Source organism: Solanum stenotomum, chromosome 1, assembly GCF_019186545.1.
Source record: "Solanum stenotomum isolate F172 chromosome 1, ASM1918654v1, whole genome shotgun sequence".
In the NCBI taxonomy this organism is placed as follows: Eukaryota; Viridiplantae; Streptophyta; class Magnoliopsida; order Solanales; family Solanaceae; genus Solanum; species Solanum stenotomum.
The window spans coordinates 55,198,399-55,215,518 of record NC_064282.1 but is presented as its reverse complement, the minus strand read 5'-3'; the positions used below and the strand labels follow the sequence as shown (position 1 = coordinate 55,215,518).

Here is a 17,120-nt window from a genome sequence, read left to right as displayed (position 1 = left end):
CTGGTTCGTTTTGCGCGGGAAATTGAAAATGTGGAAACAAATTTTTTCTACTCTATTTTCTTTTCAGGGAAAAAGGATATATATATATTATATCTACTACTTAACACATGACAAGTGTTGAATGATATGTGTTTAGATAGTGACATTCTTCTTTTATGGTTGTACCTTTAAAATTTATATTATTGGACAATTTAACATCATTAACTACCTACCTCATTTGGGCTCATTTATATATATATAGTAATATATAATAAGTGGGAATATCTACTACTTAGCACATGACAAGTGTTGGATGATATGTGTTTAGATAGTATTGTACATTCTTCTTTTATGGTTGTACCTTTAAAATTTATATTATTGGACAATTTAACACCATTAATTACCTACCTCATTTGGACCCATGTATATATATATATATATATATATATATAATAAGCCACAATGCAAAGATTTTTATAGTATTTAGTTACATTGTAACTATCTTGTTAGCTTTCAACCAAAAGGAGTACTTCTTTTAAATAATAAATATGTCATTGTATGAGCTATTTATTACTCATTCCTTTTGAATTTGTTAATCTGATTTTGATCTGACACATAGTTTACGAAAGTAAATTAGATTTTGAGAAAAAACATTAAGTGATACTTGAAGTTGTCCCAGATTTTCAAAAAGACACCTTAACTTTGCGTGCGTCCTATTACCCCACAAAACATTCAAAATCACAATAAATACACATTTTTTACACAATATTTCCACTTTGGACAAAAATATCCTTCGAATGTGCAATTTCTTAAAAACAAAAAGTCGGACCCATTATTGATGTATTGAAGGATGCTTTGGTAATTTCCTATGATGAATTCGTTTTGTTTGTTTCTTTTAAATTTATTTTACTATACTAAATAATTGTATAAAATATTATGAATCACGATAATTAATTACTTAAATATTTAAAAGATATAAAAATATATAAAAGATCTTATTGACTCTTCAAATTTTACCGGTGACACATAAATTGGGACAAATGAAATAATATATATTATTTGAAAATTTCTTAGAAAGTACTATAAATTACAGTAATTAACAGCTAGAAATATTTCAAAGACAAAAAAAATTGATTGAATCTCAAAATTTTTTTAGTACTACATAAATTGAGAAAGAAGAAATGACCTCTATTATTTGAAAATGACGTAAAAGTATTACAAATCATACAATAAGAATTAACAATTTAAAATTTTAAAAGACTTTAATGCTTTATACTTATTCTATTTCCACTTTGGACGAAAATATCCTCCCAATATGCATATTTTTTTAAACAAAAAGTGGGACCCATTATTGATGTATTGAAGGATGCTTTGATAATTTTCCTATGATGAATTCATTTTGTTTGTTGTTTAATTTTTTTAAAATAATTGTATAAAATATTATAAATCTCAATAATTATTTACTTAAATATTCAAAATATATATAAATATATGTAAAAGATCTGATTAACTCTTCAAATTTTATCGGTGACACATAAATTGGACAAATGAAATAATATATATTATTTGAAAATTACTTAGAAAGTACAATAATTTACAATAATTAACAATAGAATATTTTAAAGACAAAAAAAATTGATTGAATCTCGAAATTTTATTAGTACCACATAAATTGAGAAAGAAGAAATAACCTTTATTATTTGAAAATTGCGTAAAAGATATTACAAATCATACAACAATAATTAGCAATTTAGATTATGATAAGGGGTAAACTATCCATTGATTTCATAAAGTGCACAAGTATTGTAGGACATTCCAAAATAGTATAGTAGACAATAATTATTGAACGGATGGAGTAAGATTAAGTCTTTCTTTCAGTACTTTTCTCACATTAATTAATTTCTCTCAACATTCAATTAGTGAATCTTTAGTAGAATTAATTAGAATACTTTTTACTTAATACAATAAAAGTTCAAATAAAATTAACATAAAGAAAAATAAAAAAAATCCTAAAAATCTATCAATATATTAAACAACATACAACATATATAACAAAAGTTCTAATAAGATTAACAAAAAGGAAAAAAAAAACAAAATTCTTAAAAATCATCAACAAACTACATACAAAATAAAAAGAAAGCTATTCTAACAAAAGAATACATAAAGTTAAAATGAACTTTAAGAATTCTAGCATCTTAAGCATATTGAGGCAAACATTTTAATTTAGCGTCATTTCTCTCCAAAGAAAGAAAGGCATTGAATATTTTAATTTAATGTAAATTGATTTTTTTTGGGATTATGAATATAAAAGGTTTGAAAGTTATGAATATTATTAATACTAATTAAAAGTATAATTTATGAAGATGAAGAAGTGTGAGTTATGAAAATAACTTTTAAAACTAATATAATTGAGAAAAATTCAAAAAAGGAGAAAAAAAAAATGACAATGAAGGTCATAGAGAGCGCCATATCACCGTTTAAGGTAACTCTACTGATAATTGTGAAGAAAGCATATTAATGGATTAAAAATCAAAAAGAGGTAATTAAACCCTAAAATATTATAAAAACATCTATAAAATTTGGTTGAAGCTCAAAATCTATTAGTGCCATATAAACTAGGATAGAGGAAATAACATATATTATTTGAAATAACATGAAACGTACTACAAATCACACAATAATTAGCAATTTCAAAATTTAAAGGACATACAAAAAATTTGATCAACTCTCAAAATTCTACTAATGTCACATAGTTTGGGATAGAAAAAGTAACATATACGTAAAATGTACTATAACTAATAATAATTAAATAACTTCAAAATCTAAAAGACATATATAAAATTTGCTTGACTTTCGAAATTCTATCAATGACACATAAATTGGGACAAAGAGAATATTGAAAATTACATATAAAGTATTATTAACCACAATAATCAACAACTTAAAATTTAAAGAACATGCAAAAAAATTGTTTGACCGTTAAAATTTTATTAATGTGATCACATAAATTAAAGTAAAAAATAAAAATATATGTTGGGCCCATGCTAGCACGGGCTATATATATATATATATATATATATATATAAAAAAAAAAGAAAATCCTAGGCCCGCCTATGTGGCGCCACCACAAATTAGAATTCTCTTTTAATTTATTTATTTCCAAAACTAACATTTTCCTTTCATGAAAAATTGTGACTTTTATGAAAAATTGCGACTTTAATGAAGAGTTGAGACTTTTATGAAAAATTGTGATTTTTTATGAAAAGTTGTGTCTATTATGAAAAGTTGTGACTTAATGAAGAGTTGCGACTTTTATGAAAGGTTGTGACATTTCCGAAGGGTTGCAACTTTTCCCAATAGTTGTAACCTTTCCAATAAGGCGCAATAAACATTTGTTCACACTACCCTTTGTTGTTAAATAGAGAGATTTCCTCTCATTTTAAAACAACGAAAGTTCTGAACTTCTTCTTCTTCTTCTTCTTCTTCTTTTCTTCTTCTTCTTCTTCTTCTTCTTCTGCACAATCAAGTATTCGTGTACTTTGCCCCTGTTGAGTAGTTGACCTACACCCTTGCTTATGTTACAGATCATGATATGTATTTTTACAGTCATTAATATATGTTTATGTTATTAAGGATAAATGATAAGATGTTATAATTTTAATTTTCCTTTACATTATTAATGTTTGTTACTACGTAATCTTGTATGTAAGATAATATAGTGTTTTAGTTTTAATGACGGGTAGATTTTAAGTATTATTTTATAAATTTCGTGATATTACGGGTAATTTAACTAGTATATATATAAAAGATAACCTTAGGCCCGCCTACGTGGTGCCATCACAAACTAAAATTCCCTTTTAATTTATTTATTTCCAAAACTAGTCTTCCCATAATGAAAAGTTGTGACTTTTATGAAAAGTTGACTTTTATGAAAAATTGTGACTTTTATGAAAAGTTGCGACTTTAATGAAGAGTTGCGACTTTTATGAAAAATTGTGATTTTTATGAAAAGTTCTGACTTTTATGAAAGGTTGTGACCTTTTCAAAGGGTTGCAACTTTTCCAAATAGTTGGAACATTTTCGATAAGGCACAATAAACATTTGTTCACACTACCCTTTTTTGTTTATAAATAGAGAAATTTCCTCTCATTTTAAAACAACGAAAATTCTGAACCTCTTCTTCTTCTTTTTCACAATTAAATATTTGTGTACTCTGCTCGTGTTGAGCGGCTCACTGACATTATTGTTTATGTTACAGATCATGGTATGTATTATACAGTCAATAATTTATGCTTATGTTATTTAGGATAAATGATAAGATGTAATAATTTCCTTTTTCCTTTACATTATTAATATTTGTTACTACGTAATCTTGTATGTCAGATAATATAGTGTTTTAGTTTTACTGACTGATAAATTTTAAGTATTATTTTATAAATTCCGTGATATTAAATTTCCGCTCAAAGCGCGGATAATTTTACTAGTATATGATATTTGAGAAATGGTTCAAAATCCTCATTTTACCTTTGGGTCTAAAAATACCTTTAAAATTTACTTTTTGGATCAAACATTGTTTAAAAAGCCACATGATATTTTCCAATTGGTTACGATTTTAATTTCAAAAAAATTATATAGAAATCCACTAGATTTTTAAAATTCAATCTATTGACCTGATTTAAGATAAACAAAACTCTTCCATCTAGGGTATGCATCTCCTTTTAGTCTAATTATGGAAATTTTGGGATATTAACGATGATTAATTATTTTTGTATTTCAATTCAATAGTAGTTGGATTCAATAATTGGTTACGTGAAATGTCAATGACAATATCTTCACATTTAAGTAATTTAGTGTTCAACAATTCAGGGTTTCTCATGTATTTTTCTTTAATAACAAGATTGAAGGTAGATCAAAAGGAGATGAAGAAGCCATTCTATTTCTTTAAACAGGTCAATGGTTGGGTTCTAAGGATTTCTACATAGAAATTAAAATTTATGATCAATTAGAAAATGTCACATGGTTCTTTTAAAAGGGGTCAAAACTTGACCTTAATTATGTTAGTTTAAAGGTATGTTTGATCCAAAAAATAAACGTTAAGTATATTTTTGGACCCAAAGGTAAAAGGAGGGTATTTATGAACCACTCCTCAAAGGTAAAGGATATTTTTGGATCTTTTTCGTTTTTTTATACCCTTTTCCTCATATTTTTTTAGTCCATATTGAAGGTGTTCAACCATTTAAATAAATTGTATAGGGTAGAAATAGTTAAGATATGTGGTTATGAGACATAATGTTATGAAATGTGTCAACAGATTAAGCAAGGACAAGTGAAAGACGGCCAAAGTAACAACATTACTTTGAGAGGCCAATGATAAAATTCGTCCCATAGGAATCAAGTCGGATTGAGGCTCAGTATGCCCCGAAGAAAAGACAACAATGAGCATTAGCCATTATAAAATTATTTCTCGAGTGTTACTCTTACCTCTTAAATGTCATTAAGGGGCCGTTTGGTTACTGGATAAGGGTTGAGTTATTCAGGTATAAAATGTTGCATAAGTTTTACCATGTTTGATAGCATTTGTTTTGTCAAAGTACAAAATTCAACACACATAATACTATGTTTGGTTAGAAAATTAGAAAACCACATAACCAATACATGTTTAAGTTACGAAACAATCTATGTATTATTTTATGCAGGGTAAAAGATGGAACAAGTTATACATGAATAACTAATACCTGAATAAAAAACATAAATTGACCACTTTACTCTTCACTCTGAATCAAATATACTATACTTCTTTTTAGATAAACATTCAGGTCCTCTCTTCATATTTGTAGATATATGAATGGTGGTTGAGGCACAACCAACAATAGTGGTGTGAGGACACTATTTCCTTTTGACAAATATTTTTGTGGGTCTCATTTCTTGTTGTCACACTTTCTCTCTCATACTTCCATTTTCTCAAATCTTAGTCATTTCTTCATATGCATTTTTTTCTTTGCAAAAACCCATTTTTATTTTATCTTTGCACCCTTTTTTACCAACGTTTCTAAAGCTTTTTTTTTAAAATTTTACATCTCAGTGTAAAAAAATATATAGTCATATAGTCATACAATTATTATCTTGTGCTTTCACAAATTTATTTGGTTAACTTTTTTTTTATATTAATTCTTGTAACCCACAATAAAAAAGTGAATCTATAAAAATTTCGTTTCATATTTTAAGACAATATACATAAAGAAAAAAAATTAAAAATCTTGAACGATAAACACAAAATTAATATTGGTAATAATTATTCGATACATGCCACAGAAGTAAAGAATTTAACAATATGGAAAAGAAAAGATAATTGAGTGCTTGATATCATTAATACATTATTATTAATATTAAACATTAAAAACATTAAGTGGTTATAGAATAAATAAAAATAAAAATATATTTGACAAATAAGAATTGAGTGATTAAATTTGAAATCTCAAAAAATAAATTTTAGACTAAAATTTAAATAATTAAAATTAAATTGTGTATTTAAGTGTAATAAATAATGTCAATCGAATTTTAGTAGCTCAATTGATCAATTACATGAAATTTTACTTTGTTCATGAGAGTTCAATTTTTTTTAATTTGACAATCTTCAATTTCTTTGAATTCATCCAAAAAAAAATTAATTTTTTTTACATATTACTTTAATTTTCCCTCAAATAATATATAGATTACCCTATATTATAAGCCAACAAGGGTTGGGACGAACGGTGCTATCATTTATTGTACCAAAAGTTTTATTAATGGTACTTCATATTGGGCCCATCTGTTAATACGTGTACGTTTTTTAGCAAACCACGTAGTGAATTTGTTCATCTTCATTTTCCTATCTCTTCAGGAAAAAAAAAGGTGAGAATGAGTTTATTGTTTATCTTCATCTTCATGGAAGCCTCGCAATGTCAGGTGAAACTTTAGCCACATTATCCATGCCTACTGCATCTATTCTCTCTTTATTTTTCTCTTTTATTTCCTTCCATTTTCTACTTTTTAACTAGCTTTTTTTCACCTTCTTCCAATCATTCATGTTTATATTTCCCACTGTTATCATAAGTTCTGTCCTGAGAATTTCAGTGGTATATAAACAGCCATCGGTATCTTTGATTTTTTGTTTTGAATTTAGGTTTTATTTTGTCGATTTTTTATTCAAATGGGTTGATTTTGCATTCAATTTTGCAGATCTATTTAGCCTTTGAGTTGTAGTAGTGTTGCATGCACTGGATTTAGAGTTAATTGGATGGTATTGCTTTTGGTTCTTTTGCTCCTTCTGTCCGTCTTCGCTATTTAACGATTTTCTATTTATTTTTTTTAAAAAAATAATTGGTTATTGAAATTTAGTGTTCCTATCGTTTGTTCTTGATGTGAGTGTTTTTTCAATTTATTTATCTCTTATTGCAGGACTTTGTATTTACTTCAAGGAGAAATCATAGAATTGCAAACATGAGATGGAGGGATTGAGTATAGGAACTTCATATTCACAAAAATATACTGAATTTCTTCGTTTTCACATGGTAAGTTCATAGTTTCATGGTCTATGATCTCAACACAGAAAAATAAATTACACCCCTCAAGTATGCTTCATCTTCTCTAATTTGATTGCAAGTGCTATTTCACTTTCCCCTTAGCATAGTATTATACTTGCTCATATCCGGCTCTGTTTATGATCAAATTATGTGTGTTGCAGATATTTCTGTAATGTTACAGAGCATTTGTTGTAATTTTTGAATGTAGAATATCTTGTGATAGAACCCCTTTTGTGGGACTTACCTTCTAGAGTTACACTCTGCTACCTTAACAACTATTCTTTATTTTTCTTTTTCCTCGATCGATAGAACCCCTTTTGTGGGACTTAATTTTTGAGGTGTATGTTTATCCCTCTCTTTGAGGTGGGTCACTTCAATTGCGCGTTCCTCTACTAAAGTTATGTATTTTTTTCCTACGGATTGTTATCTCCAAATTATTTGGGACTCATATATCTTCTTTCAATATTGATCTTACAAATTGGTATAGTTTTTTTTTTGTTTTTGTAATTCTGATGATAATTGTGTAATGCATAGTGAGTGTTTGATTTATTACAAATATGAGCAACAAAACACTTGTGAAGTTGAATGCATTGATTATGATCGAAAAATGAAGGATTGAAACCTAAGAAGAAGAGTGAATTCTCAATAATTATATTGTTGTTTCCTCAAGATAGGCAGCATTATAGCTAATTTTAGGTCTCTCATTGCTTAGAAATTGATTTTCCTTTTACCTTATGTAAAGCTTTTAAGTGGCTGTTAAAATAGCATGATATTTGATTGTTAGTTCTCTTTTCCTTTTCCATCTTGCATTCACTTTCTAGACTAAAATAGTAACATTGAGCATTGATGTATCTAAAATGTCTTCAGGATTTTATACGAACATTTATTACATTTGTATATTTTGGTCTGTATGCTCGATTTGACTTGCAAGATAAATGAAAAAATATATGTAATGCATTATGATATAGCCAACTTATATATATATAATCCTATTGTATTTTGGTCATTTCTGTAGGATTCGAATGCAAAAATGACTCAATCTCTGAATATGTAAGCAACGAAAATTATCTTAGTTGAAAGTAACTTTGGTGTAAAGCAAGTACTTTTGCATGGATACATGATTTTGTGTTCCTTTTTTGAGCTTGGCACTAATTTGAAGAGCTTGTGGTGAAGTTTAAAAAGACTTTGTATTGTAGATACTTGGAACTTCCTTTGAGCTATTGTTCTTTAGTCGAATTTTTGAAAAGTTGATCATATTTCAGTTATTTTCTAATTTAAGAATTGGAGTAGTCTTTGATTGTTGAGGTAGATTTGAAATTTATTTTAGAGCCAGTCTAAGAAGTTCTCTCTGAAGGAGTTGCAAAGATTATTACAGTTCTTTGTGTGTGAAATCTACTGAGAGTTGAATTGAATTATCACTTATCTCTAATGCTGAAGGTTTCTACACTTTGATTACTGAGTGTAGCTGAACTATTTTTTTCAAAACAATGTTTCAAGAGCTCCCAGAAATTTCAAAATTACATACAGTGCATTAATTTCATTTCTTCCTTTTTTAACTGAAATGTATTTGCTATTTTATAAGTTCAAAGTTTCAATTTTTTACCATAACTATGATTATTTGGAAAAAATTTCAACATATGGATTTGAGCTTTTTCTATTTATTTTTTTAGGATTCTACTTGGTATCTTTCAACCAAGCACCAATCGATGGAATCTCATCACGTGTCACTTTTCAACCATCAGATGAAATCATGTTGGTGAATCTTATTTCGCAGATCGACAGTGAAACCATTGAAGATTGAGCCTAAGTTCAATGGATGAATAGTTTCCTCAGCATCAAACGTGCATAATCAAATCACAGACAAGCACTTACTCATGTCTCAGAGTGTATTATAGAGTAAGCAAATTGCTACCTTATCATGAAGGAGATATAGCAGGATAAAACTTACTGCATATTTGAGGTAAATGATTTGCTTCTTTAAACAGATTAATGAAGAAAACGGTGAGCCAAAACCAAAGGGGCATCTCAGGTGAGTTGAAAATTAAAATAGATATTTGGCACAAAAACTAACCAATTCAATATTATGCCTAGCAGCTTCCTTTCTCAATATTTCAGTTTCCTCTACAAGAACATCTGGAACAACAAGTCCTGAAAAAACACAAAATTATCTACAACCATGAGACATGACAATTCAGAATGATGTACAAATTAGGGTAGGTCAATGGTATGAAAGAAGACTTCATTATCAGCACCATATTGGAAATACCACAACCAATGTAGATCTGCAATTTATATACATTGATACACACCAATCAAAACCAATTCATAATTTGAGCCCTGCATACTCATGAATGTTATAGGAAAAAAGGTTCCAAGTAGAAAAAAATCACAAATATGTATGGTGTAGTTCAAGACTAATAACTTTAAGCATGAATAACAAATATATGGACAAAGATATTGAAATAATAATTTATCAAGTTAAATATCAATTGTTTAGAGTTGCCTTATCAGGAACACGCTCATTGGAAAGGAAAACTAGTCTCAGAGCTTGTATGATGACATTGAAGTACCCATTAAGCGAGGTGGAGCACTCAACATGTTTTGCGCCTCGCATCAACACTTATGTGCGCCTTTGATAACACAGGTCAGAAGCACAAAAAAACCGCTCCACTGCAGAGGAGAATTATAAAGTAATGGTCACCGGTTCACAGATCCTTTAGATTCACATTTATGTTTTTTGGCATTTGCTTTTGCATATGAATTTGTTGATACTTGCTTTTTTGCATAGAGACCAAAAGCTATGAGAAATTGGATTAGAATATTTGAAATGTTTCTTCTCTTTAGATTATGGAAAGACCCTTGAGAAATTTAGAAATGACACTCATTATTTTTAGGTACTTTTTTTTTAATCTAGCTATCCCATAAGTGAAGCTCTACTCTTTATTATTTAGTTTGTGTTTCCCGGAAGTTCTCATTGATGAAAACTAAAGTACTCTTATCTTTCATTTTTCTTTGGACTGAGAAGTTATTACCGGTACCATTCATGATTAAGAAAATTCAGTTTAATGTGTAGAATACATGTCAAAAAATAATGAACGGCTTCTTGTAATTGTAGAAAGTAGTAAAAACAAAGAATAGTTTAAGTAAGCTATACTTGACGATACTTTTTCAATATTCTTATATTTTTAGTTGAATTTTTTTTTTATGTTTATGAACCTTGCTATTCTTATAATTGGATTCATTATCTTGTAAATCTTTTAATATGTGAAGCTATTTAGTGTAAAAATTAAATTGGATGCTGGCTATAATATATTGAGTTGTTGGTGTGTTGTACATGAAGAAATTCATCTGGCTTGAAGTTGATAGAAAATTAGGATCTCCTATCATTGCCATGCTCTTCATTTTTTTTTCTTCATGATTTTGTTGGTTTGGCGGGCTGCTTCTTACAAGTGAAATAAATGTTTCTCAGGTTTTACTATATCAATATCAGTGCAAAGACCATATCTTCAAGAGTTCACATAAAAGATTTCAGACATAAACCATAAATTATTATATATGCTGGTAGATTGGCAATTGAATGTTCCTTGCATCTTTCTATTTTATTTATTGATTGATTATTAAATTTTGCAAGCAATTATAATAGTAATCATGTAAGAACTTCAACGGTTGTTTATATTAACATGCTTGTGAGTCTTCATGGTGGAATGATGAAGCGAAATCAGAAATGTATCTCTATTTATCAAAGTCTTGGAAGATGATTTTCATGCAAGTTTTTATGTTTTAGGTGAATAACATGTTAGGCCCGTGCTAAGCACGGGCCATGGCCTGTCTAGTATATATATATATATATCGGGTGAGTTTAAAAATTTCTTTATCAAAATAAAATTACAATTTACAAGCAAAAAAAGAAAATGCAAGTAAAAGAGAAGATTAAAATTGAAAGAGAAAAAGTAAGGAAATGAATAAGTATAGTATGGGTGCCACATATACAAATGACAGCCAAAAAGGGCCTCACAGAACTGACAGTAAGTGTGCATAACACAAAATAAAAACTTTCATAGATTTAGAATGGCTCTTCATCTTTCATGCAAATAGATTGAAAAAACTTTCAATTGACGTTCTTTCTATGAGGTTAAAAGTTCTGAAACTCTAAATTTGGCTTATCTTTTTTTATTTTTTTCTTCTTCTTCTCTTCCTTTGTTTCCTCTTGTTAATCTAGCGAGAGATGAATGAGATTCTAAATCTTCTCAATATTTTCTAGTTAAATTGATGTTTGAGTACACCCAAATTTGATGTGGGATTCTTTTTGTTAAATTGATGTTTGAGTACACCCAAATTTGATGTGAGATTTTTTTTGTTTGTTAAAAAATTGTACTTTCTGAAAAGGTGTTCATTAAGTTTAGTTTCTTTAGCTTTTAAAACTGCAAAAAATAAAAATGAACATGTATTTGAAGTGTTAATTCTAGTTATTAAAGCCAAACAAAAAGAACACTTTACCCTGTTTTTAAATATTATTTTTCATTTTTTTAATAAAATTGAACATTTCTAGTATGAAAGTATCTACTACCTTCCTATTATACATATTTAATGTTCCAACAATAATTAGTTAAGTATCATGATTGATTGATACTTTTTTTTCTTTTGGGATTCAATTTGATAATGATGTTGCAATTTTTAAATGGAAAATAGGTGTCTATGGATCCTCAACAATTAGGCAATGTTGAATGCTTTATCATCCTTGAGGAGATTGTGGTGCATTCATATATTGTCCTTATTTGCTTTTTAATGGCTATTTACAACACGTTATTAAGAAAACAATCTAGAAATAGACGGGTCATTCGATATTGTATGAGTGCTAGAATTCCTAAAATCTTGCCTATCTAAATGTTCTCATTCGTGACAATGATATTATATGTATTGACAAGCTTAGGATTGATAGAAATGTCTTTCACATTTTCGTCTCCTTAACCAAGAATATTGGAGGGCTCACTGGCAATAAAAATATGTCGAGTATTGAAAAATTAGCAATGTTCTTAAATATTTTGGCTCATCACGAGACGAACAGGTCTATCAAAGTTGATTAGATTAGATCAGGATGGAGTGTAAGTTGAGCCTTTAATGAATGTCTAAGAGTTATTCTTAAACTAATTCCAGTGTTACATGTTAAACCTAATCTGGTGCTTGAAGATGATATTGATGATCGATGAAAATGATTTAAGGTAGGTAAATTTCAATCCAACATTTGATTTACTATAAACAAACTTGAAATATTATGGTGAAAGTATTTTTATTTTTAATAGTCCTTTAGTATTTAGAGTTGAATTTATCGTATAGGGTTATTTGGTGTATTGGATGGTACTTACATTTCCATTAGAGTTGAAATAATATATATGCCAAGATATAGAACACACAAATGAGATATAGCAACTAATGTCTTGGGGGTTTGTGATAGAAATCTAAATTTCATTTATGTATTACTTGGTTGGGAGCGATCAGTCGCTGATGGTCGCGTATTGCAGGATGTTGTACGAAGAACTGGGTTGAAGTACCCCAAGGTATGCTAAATAATACACAGACCCTTATCTATTTATACTACATCAAAATAGAATAATATTTTAAAGTAATATATTACTATTTACATTTTTAGGCAATTACTATCTATGCAATAGAGGATATATAAATGGAAATGATTTCCTGTCTCCCTATGAAGGATATAAATATTGGATAAAGAATTAGCAGAGAGATAACTCATCACCTCAATGTCGAGAAGATCTCTTTAATATGAAGCATGCTAGGGCGCGCAATGTTATTGAAGGCACATTTGGTCTATTAAAAGGACGTTGGAGAATTCTTAGAAGTCTTTCGTGGTATCGGTTAAGGTTCATAATAAAATTATTAGTGCATGTTGTTTGATAGATAATTTCATTCGAAGAGAGATGAAAGTTGACCCCTTAGATGTGGAAATGAAAGTTCAAATGGAGAATCAACATGAACATGAAAATATTAACACAATTGAAGCATCTGATGAGTGGACCACTTGGACGGATGAACTAGCTCAGTCTATGTGGAATGAAAGATTGGGAAATCAATATTTATAATTTTAAACTATGTGGTTACTTTTGTTGTGCTCATGCACTTTTATGTTTGATTTTCCGTTCACTGTAAAATGTAATAACTTCAATTATTTTGTGAAAACGAATAGTCAATCTTTTTGTATGTCTCACATTGTTATTTGCACAGACAAATAGTGAATCTCAATGTATTTTTATATATCTTTGAATATAAGTAGTGAATTTGTATATATGTCTTCATGTTATCTTTTTTCCAGATCAATCTAGTTGTATTACAATTTATTTTGTTATAATTAGAATAATTTACTAGTAAGCTGTAACTTAGTATTAATTTTGATTTTTCATTTATAATTTTACAATTGAAATGTCTAGTTCCACAGCTGCAACATCTAACACCCAAAAAAAGGGCAAGAAAATCAACACCTTCATCTCGAAGGGTATGGACTCTAGAGGAGGAATTTACACTTGTTGATGGATTAAAAGAATTGTGTGTTAATGATTAGAGAGGAGATAATGAAACCTTTAAACATGAATATTTAATGGATTGGAACACTAAATAAATGTTTGTCATCCTAATTGTGCATTGAAATGTCTACCACATGTTGATTCTAAAATAAGAGCATTGAAAAAGAGTTATGCAGTCATATCGTTACTAAATAGTCGAAGTGGTTCATGATTCCAATATAGTGATGAAAGTATCTTAGTTGATGATTCTAAAGGTTGAGATGACTTTATAAAGGTGATTTATATTTATTTTAAATCAATAGGGAATTGCTACTTACTTATATTTTCTCCTGTTGAATGGATCTAGTTATTTCATGTATTTGTTCTTTATTTTCTTAGATTGATTCAAATGCCAAGTCAATGAACTTAAAAAAATAGTCATTGTTTGCTGATTGGGAAGAGATAATTGGTAATGATAGAGTTACTGGAAGATTTGCCCAAGGGCCAGAAGATGTTGCTGAAGAAATAGAAAGAACTGAAGCTCAAGAAATTACTAATGAAACGTTTGTGGGATTTCCTATTGTTGTTGTTGATGTAGATGATGCTTCACGCACAAGAGAAAATCAAGCTGCTCAGGAGGAACCTAATGTATCAACTGAATCGACACAAAGTCCATTTACTGCTCAAGATGAACCTAATGAATCAACTAGAGCAACACAAAATTTATTCACAACTCAAAAAGGTGAAACCCATCAATCTCAGAAACAAGGTAATAAATTTAAAGCATCATTTTCTAAAATCAACGAAAAAGGTAGATGCAAAAAAATAAAAATCACTAAAGATGATAATAAGACTATTCTTGAAGGTTTAATGAAGGTGATGAAATAATTTACTGAAAGTCATAATAAGAGGATGACTTCTTTAATTGATACGCTAGGAGAGTGATCTTTTGAGATTCATGGTAAGATATTTTTTATTAATGGATCCACTGCATTTGAAATATATAACTCGGATGAATGAGTCAAGCCATTAATGGGAACTACTCAAGATATAAAGAGGATGGTGTTCTTCTTAAGCATCAGTGAACTTGAACGTCACAGTATGATGTGGATGATTATTAATGATAGCTAGTAGGATGATTGGTTTGGGCTTCAAAGCTTTCATTTTGAGTTTATGCCATTAAGCGTTTTGACTTTCAATTTTAGTTAAACTTTGACTTCAGTCAATATTTTTGGTAAAACGTGCTCGGTTGAGAAATCTGTCAGTTAGCTTTGGAAGGTCATTTTTGCTCTAGTGGGATAGTTGGTTTTGGTTTTGAGAATTTCATTTTGAGTTTGTGCCATTAGACGTTTTAACTTAAATTTAGTCAAAGTTCAACTTCGGTCAATATTCTTGGTAAACGTTATCGAATGAGAATTTTGTCAACGCGGTTAGCTCGAGAAGACAATTTTGGTCTAGTAGGATGATATTTTGGGTTTCAAGGCTTTCGTTTTGAGTTTGTGCCATTAGGCATTTTAACTTTGAAATTTAGTCAAAGTTCGACTTCAGTCAATATTCTTGATAAAACATGCTCAGATGGGAATTTCGTCAGCACAATTAGTTTTGAAGGTCATTTTTGCCCCAGTAGGATGATTGATTTGAGTTACGAGGCTTTCGTTTTGAGTTTGTGCCATTAGACGTTTTAACTTTGAAGTTTTGACCACATAACTTTCTAACTGTTCTCAAATCTGTCAAGCCTATTATGTCATTATTAGCTCAAAGTATCTAACTTCAGAATTCATAGCAGGATAACATTCAATCGATCTTCACTCTTTAGAATTGCATTAAAATCTCTCATTACTAACCAAAGGACATATGAATTTATTACCTTCAATGTTATCTATTACAATGGTGTGTATGCCATAGATAGTTGTGACCCTTCATCACTCCTAATTAAATATAAGTCATTTCTAAAGATACAATCAGATACATTATATGCCTTTTTATAGATCTAAAGTTCTTTATCTTCTAAGAGGCAAATCTTGAAGAACACTCAATTTAAATTCTTTCTTTGAGGTTAAACACTTCTAAAATTTTAACCTTTTTCTTATACTTTCTTCTTCTTGTTGTCATATTGGAAAATGCATCAATGTGCCTTAGTTAAGTTAATTAGTTACTAACTGATGTTAATTAGTTACCAACTGATTGAGTAGTGAAATGTAATTAGTTGGTTGTAAATGAATTGTATTCAGTTAGTTAGTCACTGTTCATTCTATATAAATGTAAAAACGATAATGCAATGCAAGTTATTTTCCCTAAATCATGTAGCTCACATTTTTCTCTTTGCAATTTTCTTCTTATTATTCTTCTTCTCCATTAGTTCTTCCTTCTAGTTAATCAACATGGTATTAGAGCAATCAACGATGCACTATTGTTGTTTTTTGTAGCTTGTTTCTTTGGCGACATTGTTTCTATTTCCTTTTGTCTTCAATGGCGATTCTATCAAATGAAGTTGATACGGTTGAATCAGTCACTCCAATCACAATCGATCATCATCACCCTTAGTATCTTCATCCATCTAATGCGCCTGGTTCCTTATTTGTGAGAATTATGCTTACATGATTTGATAATTACACACCATGGAGCAGGGCAATGAAGTTTGCTCTGCTTGGCAAGAACAAATTAGGGTTTATTGACGAATCTATCCAGCGTGATCAATTTGCAGGTGATTTGGCACGACTGTGGGATCGTTATAATGCTATTGTTGTTTCATGGATCATGAGCAGTGTAGGAAAGGATCTTCTAGGAGGTATTTTTTTTTTGTTCAAATACGTTCTTAATTTGGGAAGATTTGTGTAAAAGGTTTGACAAAATCAATGGTTCTAGGACTTTTCAATTACATAAGGAGATATTTACATGTGTTCAAAATGTTTCTTCTATCTCTATTTACTATTATAAGCTCAAATGCTTGTGGAATGAGTATGATTCGATCAGTTCCCCACCTTCCTGCAATTGCTCTAAATCAAGAGAATTTAGTGAGCATTTGCAATATCAAAGAGTTCTTCAATTTTTACTGGGATTGAAT

General features: G+C 29.2%; 1 long non-coding RNA gene across 4 annotated transcripts; it reads left to right on the top strand.

Moving 5' to 3' along the window:
• The first annotated feature begins 6,859 nt into the window (after window positions 1-6,859).
• LOC125853860 (uncharacterized) lies at window positions 6,860-11,285 on the top strand. 4 transcript variants are annotated; one of them, XR_007445223.1, is made up of 4 exons: window positions 6,952-7,287; window positions 7,417-7,529; window positions 9,212-9,437; window positions 11,011-11,285. It is a non-coding gene; the product is annotated as an uncharacterized LOC125853860 (long non-coding RNA). The 4 variants fall into 4 exon arrangements; XR_007445222.1 differs by lacking the exon at window positions 11,011-11,285 and adding an exon at window positions 9,527-9,811; XR_007445221.1 differs by lacking the exons at window positions 6,952-7,287; window positions 11,011-11,285 and adding an exon at window positions 6,860-6,924 and having other exon boundaries at window positions 9,212-9,811.
• The last annotated feature ends 5,835 nt before the right edge of the window (window positions 11,286-17,120 follow it).